This window comes from Dama dama, chromosome 1, assembly GCF_033118175.1.
Source record: "Dama dama isolate Ldn47 chromosome 1, ASM3311817v1, whole genome shotgun sequence".
Classification (NCBI taxonomy): Eukaryota; Metazoa; Chordata; class Mammalia; order Artiodactyla; family Cervidae; genus Dama; species Dama dama.
Window position 1 is genome coordinate 32,052,864 of NC_083681.1, and position 15,226 is coordinate 32,068,089.

The following is a 15,226-nucleotide window of genomic DNA, read 5'->3' on the forward strand; positions in this document are numbered from 1 at the left end:
TCCCCATGTCTTGTTCATGCCTTCCCTTCAAAGCTTGGCCACAACTAGTCCTTTCTCATCTCGGTGAGGCAGGAGGGTCCAGACACCATGCAGGCTGGGGCTGCTGGAGACACAGCCAGTGGAAGCTGGCTCAGACATGCTGACAGGAGCAAGAGAGTCCTTCTTTAATTCGAGGATCAAAGCCTAAAAGTTGGAGCAGAGAAGCTTTAGAGCAGACTGGGTGCCCTCTTTGGAGCTGTCTGGCAGTTTGAAGGGAGCTTTGGAGTCCTGATCTACATCTGTCTGTCTCCCCAACCCACTCTAGTTTGTTTACTGAGGCTACAGACCCCCCGCCCTGGAGACACCCACCTTGCCCAGGAGCAGAGGCATCGCAGCAGGACGGCAGAGTGAGGAGGAGCCGGACTTGAGTTTCCTCATGTCCACCTCGTAGAGATGCTGCAGGAATGCATTGGGTTAGTGTCTTCAAAGTGCTGACAACTAGGCTTGCCTTGCAGGTGGGGCCAATTTTAGCTGATCTGATCTCTTAAGTTTTCTAGTGAAAAAAAAGTTTCCTATTGGTCTGTCTGCTTTATTACCTTCCCTGCTGGGGAGTTTAAGACTCTGCGAGATTAAGCCTGGACTCCTCCTAGCCTTGCTCGACATCCTGCAAATGTGCCCTGCCCAGGAAGCTGTGAGATGCAAGGGACCCCAGAGATGGTCGTGTAGATGAGCCCATAGGAAAGAAATCCTTTTCTATTGCTTCTGGAGATGTTTTTTTTTTTTTCCTATTGTATTTTTCTCTGAGATGAAGTGTTCAGTCATCTCATACATATGTGTTGGAGCTAAAATTCTACATTGCTTTGTGGGTTATTTTGGAGGATGAACTAGATAATGAAACTCTTTTCCTCTTTTTTCCTTTTTTTCTCTCTCTGTTAATATCCCTCTGTCCTCAGGCAACAGTGCTTAGCATCAGTTACACATATGCGATTGTTTTCTAGCATCTGTGATGCATTTACTCTGAACTGGCCCAATCACATGCCTGTCTAATGTCTAGGGTCCTGGCCTAAACTAAAGGTGACTTTTGTGACTGTAAACAGAATCACACTAACAGGATCGCACATAGCCCAGACCCGGGACCCATGTTGTAGGACTTCACTCCAGCCAACTGACCTCACATGTGCTCCAGCCTTGCCCACTAGGACAGCCCATCTGGTGGCCAAAGTCTGCAGTTGGTAAATGCAGACGGCTGGTTTGCATGATATTAAACAGCTTGAGATCTGGATTACATGGACGATTAGCTGAGCTTGTGCAGATCCAACCCAATATCTGGCATCATGGAGGTGTAACTTGTTCTTTCTCCCCCTTTAATTTTAATACAATGCCTGAGCCTGGCTGGACTCTAGAATCTACAGCCTCTTATAACTGAGTATAACAGTGGGTTGTAGTTAGACTTCCTGGTGGCTCAGTGCTAAGGAATCCACCTGCCAAGTAGGAGATGCGGGTTTGAGTCCTGGGTCAGAAAGATCCCCCAGAGGAGGAAATGGCACCCCACTCCAGTATTCTTGCCTGGAGAATCCCATGGAGAGAAGAGCCTAGCATATTGCAGTCCATGGGGTTGCAAAGAGTTGGATACAATTTGGCAACAGGCTTTCAGACTTTCATAGTAGTGGGTTGTAGGTAGGCCACTGGCAAAGTCATATGCTGTCCATGTAGGTGCTTCCAATCTTTAATTGGAAGTTCAAGGGGACTGGGGACAATCACAGCTCGCCTGTCATCATAGCAGTAGCTCTGAGCTCCTGCCTCCCCTCCAACACACAGGAGTGACTGAGGCTCCAGCTAGAGTAAGGGTTGGGACTGGGCCATCCCCATAGGATCCGGCTGACCCCACATAATCTATAGCTGCCCCATGGCTTGGCCCTGCCTTAGCTGGGAGAGATCATCATGGCCCTCCGTGCACTACACCCACACAGGGAGAGGGCTAGTGACCTTCCAGGGAAGTGATCCAACATTCCCTGGTGACCTGGGATCACCATAGCCATCTCGGGGATCTGCCTGGGATCCTGGCCTCCCTGGGAGGGCCCAGAGGAGATCGTCTCAGCCACTGTGTCCCCATGGAGCTGAGCGACTGGTGAGGGATGGGAGCACTGTGAGCGTCCCTCCTGCCCAGCTGTCAGCCTTTCTCTGAGAACCTCAGTGCATCTGTAAAGTACCAGGGCCCCCTCTCTCTCCTCCTGGTCCTGTGCTCTGTAAAACACTTTGATTATGTACTGTCTCGTGTCACCCTCACCTTTCCATGGACATGCCATCTTCCTTTGGTTTTATATGGACTCTAGGGCTGGGACTGCCCTGAGGATCCCGATACTGTTCCACCTGTGTTTCTGGGTCTGCCAACTGGGCCAGGGACCTAAGCATCTGAGGGAGGTGGGGCCTCAGAGACCACAGGTGGTGTGTGGGGCACAGGCCTGGGTACATGCCCTGGGGCAGGTCTCTGGTAAGTGCTCCAGAGACCCCTGCTGCCTTACTCTCCTGGTGCAATTCCCACCATTGAGACTTTACCAGATGCTGGGGGTCCTTCAGAACAGTGGTCCCCAAAATTTTTGGCACCAGGGACTGGTTTCTTGGAAGACAATTTTCCCATGAGACTGGGGGGCAGGGAATGGTTTCGGGATGATTCAAGCTCAGTACATTTATCGTGCACTTTATTTCTGATCTTATGCCGCCACTGATCTGACAGGAGGTACCAGTCCACAGCCTGGAGGTTGGGGACCCCTGCTTCAAAGCATCTGCATGCATTATATCATCTACCAAGTCACAACACCCCTATTTACAATTTGAGGAATTGGGAGATTTAGAGAAGATAGGAAACTGGCCCCAGGTTTCACAGCTAAAAGGTGGTAGAACCAGCTGTGTATTCTTAACCATGGTGCCATCCTGCCTTTCTGCAAAGAATAAACACACAGATTTTCTTTCTAGGGGGACTTTCTGTTCATGTGAATGCCACGGAGGGGAACTTAACCTTTCAGATCAGACAGAAAACTCCTCTCTTCCTATGGTTATCAGTACACATGCATGTGCTCACACGTACACACATACTCATGTCAGCAGGCAGTCATTGACTCTCTCTCCATTCATTTGTTCATTCAAACAGCCAGAACCCACTGAACTCCACTGAGCATCGTGGTGGATGCTGGGGCTTGAGAGAGGAGTCAGAAGCAGCCCTTGCTCTGGAGGAGTTCTTGTTCTCAGAGGAGACTAGTTCTGTAAATGTGTAACGCCCAGGGCAGGTGCAGCAGTAGAAGCTTGTGTGAACTACCGGGGTACACAGAGGAGCAAATCTGGTTTGGGAACCTGTAGACGGATCTCATTTCAGGAACTGAGAAAACATTGGATGTACCAGAATCTTTGAATTTGCATAAGGCAGATACAGAGAATGGACTTGTGGACACATGGAGGAAGTGAGGAAGTGAGGACAGTGGAGGAAGGAGAGGGTAGGATGAATTGGGAAAGTAGCACTGACATATATATACTCTCATGGGTAAAATAGACAGCTAGTGGGAAGCTGCTATATAGCACAGGCAGCTCATCCTGGTGCTCTGTGATGACCTAGAGGGGTGGGACTGTGACTGTGGGGGAGGCTCAGAGGGAGGGGATACATATATAATTACGACTGATTCCCACTGTTGTATGGCAGAAACCAACATAACACTGTAAAACAACTACCCTCCAATTTAAAAAATTTTGAAAAAAGAAAGAAAAGAAACTTTAAAAAAGAAAGGCCTGGGCTTTCATCCTTGCTCTGCGTTTCCTATTGCAAAGATGATGTGTCAGAGGACACAGTATGAGGTGCAAAACCAATAAATGTTTATCTGACCCACAAGCTCTGCAACCTTGAACCAGGCAGACAACCTTCTTGAGCCTCAATTGTCCCATTTACAAAATGGGAGCAATCAGATCTGCCCTGACTGCCTTTCAAGCTTGCAGTAGGATGAAATAGTTTACTGTGGATGAACACTCTTTAGATGTGAACTTGTGTCTTCACTGTAATGACTTGGTCCAGCATAGGGGGTGTACAGAGGGCAGTCTGGATCTCTGGCTACTGGACAGAATGACAGGATTGGTCCTTGAAGGTGCTCAACAAGACTCGAGGGATTAGTGACTTGGACAGCATGGAGTCTGATTCTCCTGGTACTCTGGTCTCTCCTGTGAAATGACTGTCAAGCACTTTGCCGTGACGGAGTCTTTTATAAATACTTCCTAATAACAACAACCTACACAGTTTGCAGTGTGAGTGGGGCTGATGGCAGCATTAATGAGGCTGTTGGGTGTCTGCTGCCGCCCAGCTCCATCCGGCTCCACAGATACTGGGGACACACAGGAAGCCATGGGGCTCAGGTCTCCTCCTTTCTCCACCCCCGAGCCTGGATGCTCAGCACACCTGTATCCAGGACACCACTAGCCCAGCTCATGTCAGTCTGCCAGGCTTTTTGTTGCTGATGCCTTTATTTGGGGGTTTTAATCAGTACTAAATAGTCAGGAAAGGAATGCAAAAGGCTTGTTCCCTGGCTCCTGGAGGGAGAGCGGGTTGTAAACAGTGACAAGAATAATGTCAGCCACGTTTACTCTGTGCCAGGACCTGGGCATCGCAGGTGGCGGCATCATCGCAGCCACTGACTAACCAATCAGAGGATGGAGGGTCTCTTTCTGGGGAGGAGGAGATGAGAGAGGCAGAGGAGAAATGGGTGAAGGGTGTGGGGCAGTGCAGGGGAGAAGGGATGGCATTTGTATAAAAGACTCAAAGGAGATTTATGTGGAAGTTAGTGCTGGAAAAGGCAACCATTCTAAGTGGAATATTAATGGAATCCATTTTCTTGCCATCTCCTGAAGGAACACTTTGGAAGTGCAGGGGGAAAAAAATCACTTTGCAATAATAACTGTTATTTATATAAGAGAACAGCATTGGATATATCAAAATGTGAGGTTTCAAGGTAATAACTGGACCCTCGGAATCATCATTATCCATTTAAAAGGTAATTTCTGGGCTAGGAAATTGATAGAAAAAAATGGCCCAACTCTAGCATGGTGGTAAATAAATTTGTGTTTCAGCTTTATGATTTGATTTCATTCTGAATCTGATGGGACTTGGTGACTAAAGGGAATTGAGTCGCGATGTAAATGGGAGTGACCTTCCCCACTGCATCTTTATTGATGCCCAATATGGCTGTGGATTGGGTAGGGGGAACCTCAAGCTTCCTTCCTTGGTCACAGCTGGAGAGAAAACAGTGGAGACAGAGGAACAATTCCTGCCAGAATCCACTGGGCATCTTGCGGGAAGTTTACTCGCTACTCCTGTAATTTCCCTCTGTCCCACCTGCCAAGTTAACCACCATGGATGACCATTCCTTTGGAGTTTTTTCTATCAAAATCTATACATTTTTTTTCTTTAAAAAGAAAACAGGGGGTCATTCTATACATATTCTATTGGAATTGGCCCTTTTCACTATACTGTAAACAGATTTCCATGTCAGTTTATATAAATCTGCCTACTTTTTAAAAGTGGAAGCCTTCTCCCTTATGTGACTATCTATCATTTAAGTCCGTGTGCTCCTTTTGATGGACATGTGGGTTGGTACCATCCTTGTGCCAGAGTCTTGGCACACTTGTAGGAGTGTTTCTGGAGAGTAATACCTTGAAGCAAAAGAGTCGGATCAGAGGGTGTGAGCATTTTAAATTAGAATCAACCAAACATTATTGACCTTGAAAAATGAGATCTGACAACCTCTGCCTTGGAGATCAAATGGATTATTATGATGTCAAACAGGTGGGCAACATTATGAAAGATCTTTCTGGAATCGGTGTGTTTGCTTATTGAAGGGTGATGACAAAGATTGAGAAGGAGATGGAACTGGTTATGAACATGGGACGTTAAGCCCTGTCCCCACTAATGATGTCAGAGGTGTGACCTGGGAGGGTTTCCAGAGTAATGATAACCCCCTTTGCTAACTCTGCTGGTGATTATAACAGGTACCACGGAGCACTGAGGATGCATAAGGCACTTGGGGACTTGCTGTCCAAGGCCAACACTGGGACCTCAGTTCTGCTACTGATGAACTCAAGACTTGGGTGTAATTTTTAACCCCATCCTGGGTGAAATGGGGACCATCACACACACCATACAGAGTTTTAATAAGGATTAAATATCATAATTCTTGTAATATTGCTTTGTAAAGTAGAAAGCAGTACTTAAATATTAGTATTTTTATTAATAATGAATCTGAGGTTTATTTAAAATGATCAAAGTGTTCCCCCACCTCCCCCAGCCTCCACTGTAGTGCTCAGAGTCCTAGGACCTAAAGAACAGGTGTGTGTTTTCTCAGCTTTGCCATTTGATCTTGGGAAGTCATGAAACCTCTCTAAGTCAGAGGTTCTCCTTCTGGAAATTTGAAGGAAACACAATTGTGTAAGGGGCTCAAAGTTGTGATCAATAGCATCTTTTGCCAGAGAGCAGCCATCTGATTTGGTACACCTAAGCAGAGGTGATCTGCTGATGTTTAGATAGAGTGTAAGACAGGTAAATAGGTATGACAGATAATTAGGCAGGGATAGGTGAAACAGGTAGGTAAAACAGGTATGACATTTACAGAGGTAGGTAGGTAAGTAGGTCCAGTAGCTAGGTAGGTAGGTAGGTAGGTAGATAGGTAGATAGATACATACATAAGTCATGGGAGCAAGATGAGAAGAGCAAACTACTCTTTCTTCAAAACCCCTGTCTTGGCCAGGAGGGGAGGGCTTTGTGCCCTCAGAGATCAGGGACACAGAACATGGGGTGCTGGCATAAAAAAAAATACCTTAGGAGCCAAAGAACTGCCCTAGATAGCAGACAGGGCAGAGGGAGGGGGAGCTTGCACTTACCCAACAAGTGGATTAAAGTTTCCATTTTTATTTAGTTTCACTCTAGAGAAATCAAGTTAGGAGTTGAAAGCATCAGATGGAAAGGTCTCTGCCATCATCCGGGATCCCAGATTCCTCAGAAGAAAAGCAGCAGAACATGGGTTTTCTCACCTCTTAGCCCTTCACTCTGGAAGTTCAAATGCAGACAACATCCCCTGGAGGAGGGCATGGCAACTCACTCCAGTATTCTTGCCTGGAGAATCCCATGGACAGAGGAGCCTGGCGGGCTACTGTCCATGGTGTCACAAAGAGTCGGACACTACTGAAGCAACTTAGCACACAGCATACAGTATTCAATAAATTGCGTGAAATATTCAGATGCAGACAGCACTTGCATTCATAATGTCACTGTGTATGAAGGCAGGTGTTGGAGGAGGGGACAGTTCAGCAGAGCAGTTAATGCTGTGGAGCTTCCCATGGATGAGCTGTGTGACCTTATGTAAATCACTTAGTGCCTCTGACCCAGGGTTTCCTCTGTTCTAAAACAGGGATGATAGTCCCTTCCTCGCAGGCTTGCTATGGAATTAAATGAGGTTGTATGCCTGAAATAGTAAACTCTCGATCCATGGCAGTTCTGTGGGAGTAGAGCACCCCGGAAGTAGCTACCATGCCTGCTGACAACCAGCTAAGATCCACAAACCGCAGGCCTTTCCCAGTATCAGCAGACACTGCCTTGATGTGCTAACAACCCCTAATGAGTGCCATGTTCATCAGTTACATAAACAAGCAATTAGTGGGTGAGCGGGCGGCTCTTCCTCAGCACATCCTATTAATCTGCTGGTCGTTGGTTCACAGTAGTTGGAAGCTGATGAACTGCGCATCCTAACAGGCCCCAGGCAGCCTCCATTCTGAGTGATCCCCAGGCATCCCCGGCCTGTCTGGACTCACCGTGGGTTCCTCCCCTTGGAGGGTTTGTAACAAACAGAGTCGGTGTTCGAGGTGGTGAAGATGTCTGGAAGGAGGCCAGGAAATGATGGAAAAAGTCCCAAAGCCCATAAACGGATTACCTAGATGTAGAGTCAGGAGTGATAAGGTGGTTTGAGGCTTGTGAGAGACTCAGACAAATAGCAAAGCTTTCGAAATTGCTTTAGAAATGTTCAGAACAATATGGGGCAGAGGGGGGAGGCGTGACGGGGGCTAGAAATTAGGCTGCCAGGACTCCAAATGCTGTACACCGTTCCTGTTTGTGATACTTTGGCTTAGTGATTTATTTTGAGCACAGCCCAGTATTACTGTTAATATTTTTAGTATTGTGGTTAATATTGAGAACATTATTGTCAGATAATTTAATCAGAATTTTATCACCATTTCAAGAAGTGGGCACAAAGCCTGCTACAGAATCATTCTACACAGACACACACACACACAGACACACACACAGACACACACACACACACACACACACACCCCAGTTCTCAAACCCCTCCCCCTCCAAGTATGCTTTTCACATAAGACCCAGGGTGAGGGCCATGTGAGCTTGAATCCTTAACATGATGGGTGAACCTGGCTGTTGGTAACCCAAGCTCCTGATCCAGTAACTAAATGGTTTAATTAAGCTTATCACTGCTACTCCGAGCCAGGCACCTTTCTGAATTATTATAGCTAATTCAGTATCCTTTCTAAGAAGCACCATCGGGGAGTGTGATGCTGTTCTGAGGACCAGGCTCCTCTCCATTCACCTCCAAAGCCTGGTTGGGTTGTGTGTGTGTCTCCCGAGGTGGCCTCAAGGAAGTGAAGCAGCTGACAGGAGGCCTCCTCCCTCCTGGGTCTCCTCAAATGCGTGGTTGTCGAGTCCACTGGAAACCACCCCAGCCTCCACCTTCCTCCTCCTGTCTCCTGCCACCCACTGCTGAGCACTTTTAATTTGCTTGGAATAATTGATTCTGTCTTCTTCTCGCGCCTCATTTTCTCCTTGCTTTTATTTATGTCCTTTAAGCCTGTCCTTGATAGAAGCCGGCCCCAGTGTCTGTGGGGAGAAGAGAGAGAAGTATACATGTCCTGGGCAGACAGATATCTGGTGGCACCAGAATCCACAGGTTCCACGTCCCTCTCTTCTCCCCTCATGCACTGGGGACCTCGTGGCTGGGAACCCCGAGCCTGGAGAGCATCTGCACACAGGAGAGTGATGAATAGCTGGTGAAGAGAATGACAGACGAATGAATGAATGAAACGTGGCTCATCTTTTCCTGGCCTTGTGTTTGCATCTGGCTCTCTCCTCCTTTTGAATTCCTTCCCCTTCCCCTCATTCCTACTCAGCATTCCCAGTAGGACCCCAAACCTGTTTCCTCTGTCACGCCCTCCATGATTACTATTAGTGGTCCCAGACTCTTATTCCATTAAAGAGAAACTGACCCCCTAGAATCACCTTTCCAAGTTTGCCTAGCAGCAGACCCAGTAGAATTCAAGTCTTAGGACTCTCCTAGACCAACATGCTTCTCTGCCCTGGGCACTTTTACTGTTTATCAGGTATACGATTTGCAAATATCTTCTCTTGTTTGGTAGGCTTTTTGTGTGTTGTTGCTGGTTTCCTTTGCTGAATAGGAACTCTTTGATTTGACGTAATGCCATTTGTTTATTTTTGCTTTTGTTTCCCTTCCTGATGAAACAGATCTGAAAAGATATTGCTAACGCCAATGTCAAAGAATGTGCCATCTATGTTTTCTTCTAGGAGTTTTGTGGTTTCAGGTTTTATATTCAATTCTTTAATCCATTTTGAGTTAATTTTTGTGTATGGTATGAGATAGTGGTCTGGTTTCATTCTTTTGCACGTGCCTGTCCAGTTTTCCCAATACCATTTAGCAGAGAGTCTTTCCTTTCTCTATTGTATATTCTTGGCTTCTTTGTTGTAAATTATATCTCTGTTTATTTCTGAGTTCTCTATTCTGTTGCATTGATCTCTGTGCCTTTTTTTTCTACCAATATCATGCTGTTTTGACTATTAGAGCTTTGTAGTTAATTTGAAACCAGGGAGTGTGATACCTCCAGTTTTTTTTTTTTTTTTTTTTCTTTTTTCTTGGGATTACTTTGTCTATTTGAGGTCTTCTGTGATTCCAAACAAGTTTTAGGATATTTTTGTTCTATTTCTGTGAAAACATCATTGGGATTTTGATAGGAGTTGCCACTGACTGTAGATTGCTTTAGGTACTGTGGACATAACCATGGCATATCTTTCCATTTCTTCATGTCTTCTTCAGTTTCTTTCAATGTCTTAAAGTTTTTAGTGTACAGGTCTTTCACCTCTTGGTTAAATTTACTCCTGGCATTTTATTCTTGGGCACAATTGTTATCATGTTGTCTAGAGCACAAGCTCTTCAAAGTGAAGTACTTCATGTACTATTTTATTAAAATAATATAATAACCTATTGATCAGTTGTTTTGTACTGAGTACTTTAGATAAATGATTCCATGTAGTCTTTACCAAGGCAAGAAGCAGGCATTGTTACCCTCATCACAGATGAGGAAATGGAAGTTCGGACAAATTAAGTGGTTTGTTCAGAGTCACACAACTGGTGAGTGTTGTGCCAGGATTTGAACATGGATCTTTAGAGCTCAAAGAAATACTGGGCAGTCAAGGCTTTTGTGGTATATGCGTTTAGCACAGAGGCATCCTTGTAATGTGACCTGTATTGGATTTGCCTAATGCGCAGATGAGGAAGGGTAGAGAATTTCAGTGGAGAGGGGATGGTGCCTTTTCACCCTGTCAGGGCCCCCAGGCTTGCTCACCACCCAGGCCCCCTACTGGAGTGCAGTTAACCAGCTCTCTGGGGCAAGGTCAGAACCGGTGCCTGGCAGGAAGGAGCAGCACCTTGCCAGCGGCGGCCCATGGAAAGCACATATAAAAGGCCGCTGGGCAGAGGGCAGAAGACCAGGTAGGAGGTGCTGCAGTGCTATTGCAATTAAAAAAGAAAAAAAAGAAAGGAAGGAAAAATAAAATCCATGGTGGTTCTTGGCTCTGAATCCCAATTTGCATCTCATCTGGGAGTCATTTGCATAGGAAGCCCTATCTGTAGCTTTATGAAATAAAATAAATAAAATGAATGAGCTGGTGAAGCTGCCAAGCGGACTCCCAAAGCCTATGCTCCAAAGAGGAAGTTATTGCTTTGTTGAGTTCTTCTTAGAGTCCCCAGGAGCCCTCCCTGCAAGGCTCTGGGTGGGTTGGAGGAGGGGCAGGTTTCAGGGTACAGCTCCAGAGGAAGCAGGCAGGTCAGGGATACAGTAGGGCAGCTGCCTGGACTCAGTAAAAGCAGCCCCTGTGTTCCCTCAGAACCCAGTTCTGCAGGTTTCTCCCATCTTTTTAGCAGCGTCTCTCCCCTCCCCTCCCCCAGCCCCACCAGACTTTGGCCCTGGGCTCTGTGCTTTCTGAACAGCAATTCTCCAGGTTTAGTGAGCAGGATACTCCTTGGGAAGCCTGTCACAAAGAAGGTCCCCAGTCCATCTCAGAGACTGATGTGGTTTGTCGGGATGGGGGCCCAGGAATCTGACCTGGAGCACACAGCTGGGGAGTGGGAAGTCACACTTTGAGGACCCCAGCTCCAGGGTGATGGGGTGGAAGCTGATAAGATACCAGGTATTCCCTGCAGGGTGACAGCATCCTCTCCCTAGGGCACCTGCATGCCCTCACCCTGAGGTCTCCCCACAAACTGTGAAGAAGTGATGACCAACTTCCTGTGACAAAGGAGGAAAAAATCCTCAGATGGGCCAAGATCTGCCCAAGGTCACTCAACTAGGAAGCAGGAGAGTTTGATTTAAAATTTAGTAAGTTTTGATTTAAAATTTAGTGAGTTTAGTGAGTGAGGTCCTTGAAAATGATGCAACATCTCTCCTGGTGGAGTTTAGTGGTATTTAGTGGGGAGCAGAGAGTGTAACTTTGCAAGAGGAATCATCCTCACGGTAGCCCCCTCCCATGTGGTCTAATGCTTGGTCAGAGGCAGAGATGAAACCGTGCAACTCCCACTGGGACTTGAACCCACGGCCTTCTGACTGAGATCACACTCCTGGTCTCAGGACTTAATAAAACTCAGGTTCTTGATGTCTTATCTCATGCAGAAAGAATTCAGTGAGAGACAAAGTGATAGTTAAGAAGTGGATTTACTTAGAACACACTCCATAGAGTGTGGGCCATCTCAGAAGGTGAGAGTGGCCCCAAGGTATGGGATTGTCAGTCCTTATAGGAGTGGGTAATTTCATAGACTAATGGGTAGGAGGAATATTGCAGCTATTTGGGGGAGGGGAGTGGGGATTTGGGCCCAACTCCTTGGCCCCCAGGAATTGGGCCACGCCCACTTTCGACCTTGTGATCCACCTTGGAACTGTCCTGGCACCTGTGGATGTGTCATTTAGACGCTGATATGTTACAAAGAGTGTATAGTGAGACACAATGTCTAGCGAAAGGCTCGTCTACCATCTTGGACCTAGTTGGTTCCAGCCATTTTTGTCGTGGGCTGTGGCTATCCATTCCTTAGAGGTTGTGCCTTGCCTCTCCCCATCTTTTTCAAAGGGCCGGCCATATCCAGAGTCACACAGCCCACCGGGGTGGGGCTGGTCCATAACCTGACAGTTGTTGGAAAGGCAGAAGTAATCTGAGCTGGGGTGAGAAGTGGGGAGATCTACTCCTTTCTTGGGCCCAGTGGGTCTTCTCATAATCATGGATAGTTCAGCAAAGTCAGCCTTTGAGTGATGCTTGAGAAGGTCGTCAGTTTTAAATTTGCTTTTTCCTCTTAAAGTTCTCCCATTTTTGTTGGTTGATGACGACTTCTAACCCTCTCTGTGTGGGCAGAGGGCCATGGGGCACACAGCCTCGCTGAGGGGCCGGGACTGGGGCTCAGCCTCCTACTTACTTACCCACCTCTGCTCACCCCACCCCTCCACCTCTGCCAGTCCCGAGCTCACTTGTTCTGTCTTGCTTCTCCTTTGTTCTGCTCTCTGGTCCTTTAAAGGGGGAGGAAGAGCCTGTCTGCACAGACAAGGCACAAAGAGTGGCAGTGACTGTGACACACAGCAGGCTTCTGAGCCTCCTCTCCAGGGAGAGGTCAGAGGAGGTCCTGCCCAATCCTGGGGCGGAGGCAGGAGAGCTGGGAGCCTGGACTGGAAGATGCCCTCCAGGTGCCGCCCCTTCAGTCCTGCCCACTCCTCGCCCTCTGCATCTGGCAGCCTCCAGGGAAGATGGCCTGAGAGTTCGGGGTGCTCCGCTGGGGCAAGCTGTCCCTGCTCCTCCCACCACATCCTTGGCAGAAGAGAGGTGAGGCGCAGGATGGGTGATCTGGGAAAGACAGGGGAGCTCTGGAGCTTGGCCCAGCTCTCTCCAGAGCAGAAGTGATTTACCTGAGCACTGCTCTGCATTCAGCCATTTAGGTGAATCTGAGGGATCACAGCAGCTTCTGGCTTGAGGCTGGGGAGCAGAGGCAGTTGCCCAAGCCTAGGCGGCAGGTGAGCTATCACAACAACAGTGTGGGAGGTGTGGGGGGAGGGAAAGTCAGCTGGGGTGGCTTTGCTTAGGAAAGGGAGAAGTAGACAGGTTGTGAATACCAGAGTCCAACCATTTGCACCATTGTCATCTGCTCATTGCAACCTCAGACAAGCCATTTAATTTCATCGACACTCAATTTCTTCTTCTGTAAAATGGGGACCATACGCATCCTAACCGGTGGTGGCTAGACAGAACTGAAATAGGTTCGCCAGTCCCCTCCAGATGTCAGGGGGTGATTACCCTGATGGTTTTGAATTTGAATGAGAGGCTACATACCTTATTCTCCTTTTCAACTACATAGTCATTTCAATTCCACAATTTTTTTTGAGTAGATATTCTACCTCCATCCCTGTTTTAGGGGCTATGGAAGATTTGATAGCTAAGATCCCACTCAGATCCCTGTTTTCCAAAGTTAGAGGCTTGAGAGTTAGATTCAAGAAAAAGGAAGTATCTGAATTTTTTTTTTTAGGTTTGTTGTTTTGTCTTGTTTGCCATACCCAGCAGCTTGTGGAATTTAGTTCCTCAATCAAGGATTGAACCTGTGCCCTTGGCAGTGAAAGTTCAGAGTCCTAACCACTGGACCACTGGGGCATTCCCTTGTCTTGTTATCTTAAACAGCTTTGTTGAGATATAATTCACATACCAGACAATTTACTCATTTAAAGTATACAGCTCAACGTCTTTTAGTATATTCAGAGTTGTAACACTATTACTACCATCACTTTTAGACTATTTTCATCACTTCAGAAAAGAAACCCTGTACCTATTAGCTCTCACTCCTCAATCTCATCATCCTTCCCAGCCCTTGGCAACCACTGATCTGGTTTCTGTTCTATAGATTTACCTACCCTGGATATTTCATACAAATGGCATTATACAATATGTGGTCTTTTGTGCCTGGTTATTTTCATGTAACATAATGTTTTCAAGGTCATGTATCAGTACTTCATTCCCTTTTATGACTAAATAATATCCCTTTCTATGGACATACCACATTTTGTTTATCCATTCATCTGTTAATGGGCATTTGAGTTTTTTCTACTTTTTGACTATTATGAATAATGCTGCTCTGAACATTAGTGTACAAGTTTTTGTGTAGACATTTGTTTTCATTTCTCTTGGGTATTTAACTAGGAGTAGAATTTCTAGGTTATGTGGTTTAACTTTTTGTTTAACTTTTTGAGGAATTGCCAAACTGTTTTTCAAGGGGATTGTATCATTTTATGGCTCCCCTGATAGCTTAGCAGTAAAGAATTAGGCTGCCAAGCAGGAGATGTGGGTGGATCCCTGTGTTGCAAAGACCCCCCCGGAAAAGAAAATGGCAACCCACTCCAGTATTCTAGCCTGGGAAATCTCACGGACAGAGGAACCTGGTGGGCTACAGTCTGTGGGATCGCAAGAGTCAGACACGACTTTGCCACTACACCACCACCACCACATACTGTTTTAAATTCCCACTGGCAGCATATTTTCCACATCCTATCTCATGTGGTTTTGATTTGTATTTCCCTAATGGCTTATGATCTGGAGCATCTTTTCATGTGCTGGATGGCCATTTGTAGATCTTCTGTGGAGAAATATCTATTCAGATCTTTGGCCCATTTTTAATTGGGTTATTTGTCTTTATTATTAAGTCGTAAGAATTCTTTATATATTCTAGATGCCAGTCCCTTATGATTTGCAAATATTTTCTCTTATTGTGTGTGTTGTCTTTTCATTTTCTTGATGGTATCCTTTGAAGCAAGATAACTGAATCTGAATTGTGAAAAAATGTCAGTGTTAATTACCCTGAAACCCCATTAATTTGGACTCTGATGGTTTGAAATTGGAATT

At 46.4% G+C, this 15,226-nt stretch overlaps 1 protein-coding gene across 1 annotated transcript in view; it reads left to right on the forward strand.

Annotated features, from left to right (window-relative positions):
- The first annotated feature begins 321 nt into the window (after positions 1-321).
- The window catches only part of GRIK4 (glutamate ionotropic receptor kainate type subunit 4), a 227,549-nt gene continuing 212,644 nt past the window's right edge, over positions 322-15,226 (forward strand). Inside the window, exon 1 of the mRNA XM_061130385.1 lies at positions 322-452. The gene's annotated coding sequence lies outside the window, so the exon portion shown is untranslated. The remainder of the gene's footprint in view (positions 453-15,226) is intronic.